Source organism: Penaeus chinensis, chromosome 32 (genome assembly GCF_019202785.1).
Source record: "Penaeus chinensis breed Huanghai No. 1 chromosome 32, ASM1920278v2, whole genome shotgun sequence".
In the NCBI taxonomy this organism is placed as follows: domain Eukaryota; kingdom Metazoa; phylum Arthropoda; class Malacostraca; order Decapoda; family Penaeidae; genus Penaeus; species Penaeus chinensis.
Genome location: NC_061850.1, coordinates 15383691 through 15386190, shown reverse-complemented (window position 1 = coordinate 15386190; position 2500 = coordinate 15383691). Strand labels below are relative to the sequence as shown.

The 2500-nt window shown below is 39.7% G+C and overlaps 1 protein-coding gene across 1 annotated transcript in view; it reads left to right on the top strand.

Annotated features, from left to right (window-relative positions):
- Positions 1-2500, top strand: part of LOC125042387 (serine/threonine-protein phosphatase 5-like) — an 18154-nt gene that overhangs the window by 9125 nt on the left and 6529 nt on the right. The gene's annotated exons all lie outside the window — the stretch shown is intronic.

Below are 2500 nucleotides of genomic sequence, written 5' to 3'. Positions count from 1 at the left end.
GCAAACGTGTGCGCGCATGGAAATGGCATCCTCTATGGAGCTGGCTCTTCAAGTCACCGCTTATGGACATTACATTCCACACTCATACATAGAGGGGAATAAAACAAAATAACCAAATGAGTAAAGTAAACCTTCCAGTAGGTTTATGCACTTGTGGTGAGTCTTCTCCATCACACTGGCCTTCAGCTGAAATGCTCACCACTGCAGGTTTCTGTCACCTGGCCTTCAGCCAGATTTTCCCCTGACAGCATGTTCACATGATCCTCCCCTTGACCCAGATTTTTGGTTTCATGATATGATGGTTATGTCACCTGCATCCAAGGTGTTAATAGCAAGCCAGTATAGTGGTACTGAAAGTGCTGTAAAGTGTGGTGGGAGCCTGTTGAACTTCTTCCCTATTAACTCAGGTGAGGCAAGGCTGTGTCCCTGCACCAATACTTTTCAACACCTTTATGGACTGGATAATGGGTAGAGCTACACTCCAAAATCAGTGTGGAGCAACACTGGGCAATATCAAGGTCACAGACCTCAACTTTGCTGACAATGTTGCTATTTTGTCTGAGTCTCTTGAATCACTGGTGGCTTCTCTGGTGGCAATGAGGCAAAGCCCTTAGGCCTAGAGGTCTCCTGGACATAGACCAAGATCCAAGATTTTAGAGGCCTGTTAGGGGAACCCATTCAGTCGATACAAACTTGCGATGAAGACAATGAAGTCACAGAGAGCTTTACATATCTTGGCAGTGAGAATGTTGAAGTCTCAGAGAGTTTTACATATCTCTGGGCTGTCAGAATAGGAAGTCAGTAAATGGATTGGTCTGGCAGCAGGAGCCATGAACTTGATCAACAAGAGCATTTGGATATGTTGGTACCTATTCAGTATGACCAAACTACGTGTCTTCAAGGCCTTGATACTGCCAGTTTTGCTGTATGGTAGCGAATCCAAGATGCTATCTAGTGCCTTGAGTCTCATGTTGATGCCTTTTGTAACAAGTCCCTTTGCCAGATCATGGGGTACACTTGGCAGAACCATGTGTCCAACAAATGGCCACACCGTTAGACTGTTACTTGTATAATCTGGGACCGCCAACTCAGGCCTGAGAGATGACTGAAACGGTCATGGCTTGGGCAGCTCGACCAGTCCATGAGGGAACTCCATGGCTGACAGCAAAGGGTGGATGCAATATGAAAGATAATAACAGTGACTCAAATTCTAGTAAAGATATACCTGAGAACTTTTTGTTATATCTAGCTATGTAGTATTTTCTCTTTACCTGGGAACTTGTGGCGCAGCATTGGCACAAAGCTTGCGTGTTTTGTAGGTCTTCATTTATAAATCAGAATAAAATAAGTTACTTAAGGCATCTTATTGGTTATTGAGAAGATGGAGATGATAGTACATGAGATGTAGGGATGGAGTTCTCTCTCAGAGTGGGTTATCACCTTATGTCAGTATTGACACTGGCACATGAGGACTTCATCTTTATGGACAAATGATGTATGGGTTATTATTGCTTGTTTCTGAAATATATACCCTGGGAGGGTGCTCGGATCACCCCAAGCAGCAAGAGAAATCTTTCTACCAACAAAAGCACACCTATCAGGTAAGCAGTCCAGTGACACTGTGGGAGGTGGATAGGATATCATTAGCATATATTAGCATATTACGCATGTCATAATTTTTTTCATACTCCTGGAGAAACCTAACTATACGTGTAGTGGTAGTATGTAATATTTTCAGCAATATTCACTCCACAATACAGAAAATAAATCCATTTGAAATTTTAAAGTTGAATTACTTGAAACTTTAGTGTAACCTTTCAGAAAATCCTCAGGCCATATTTTTGGGTAGAATTATTTTAAATGGAATCACAATGTCTCTCAGTGATACTTTAGGAATTAATGGCACAGATTGTTCACATTGTTCTTGCTTCAATTTTTATGTATTTTTATAGTTTTTTTTTTTTTTTATGAGTTTTCAAGTTATTATAATTTCGATGAATATTTTTTCGTTCATTTCTAAAAAAAAAAAAAAAAAAAAATTCATCAATTCCAAGAGAAGCCATATAGGTACCCAGTAGAAACATATTAGATTATCATCTATTGTGCCTTGGGCTTTCTGAAGTGGTAGTGTAGAAAAATCAATATGCCCATAGGCTCTACACATCTTTTAAGGGTTAATAACATGAATAAAGAGCAAAAATATCAATAAAGCGGTATTATTATTACTCCCCTGAAGTCAATAGTGATGATAACCGCATTGATCTTCATAGCCAAAGAGGCAAAAAATATTTTTCCTGAAAAGAGGAAAGCAAGGGGGATATCATGTAAGGGCACTTAGACTACTAATTGACTCCATGGTGGCTGAGCACTTGGGCCAGCTATATGTAGATATATTTCACAAAACAATACTACAGTAAACATCACATTTTCCCAGCAGCATTAGGTTAAGATTCTAGGGAATATTTTTTATTTTTAGGGAGTACACTCTTTCCATGCTCAG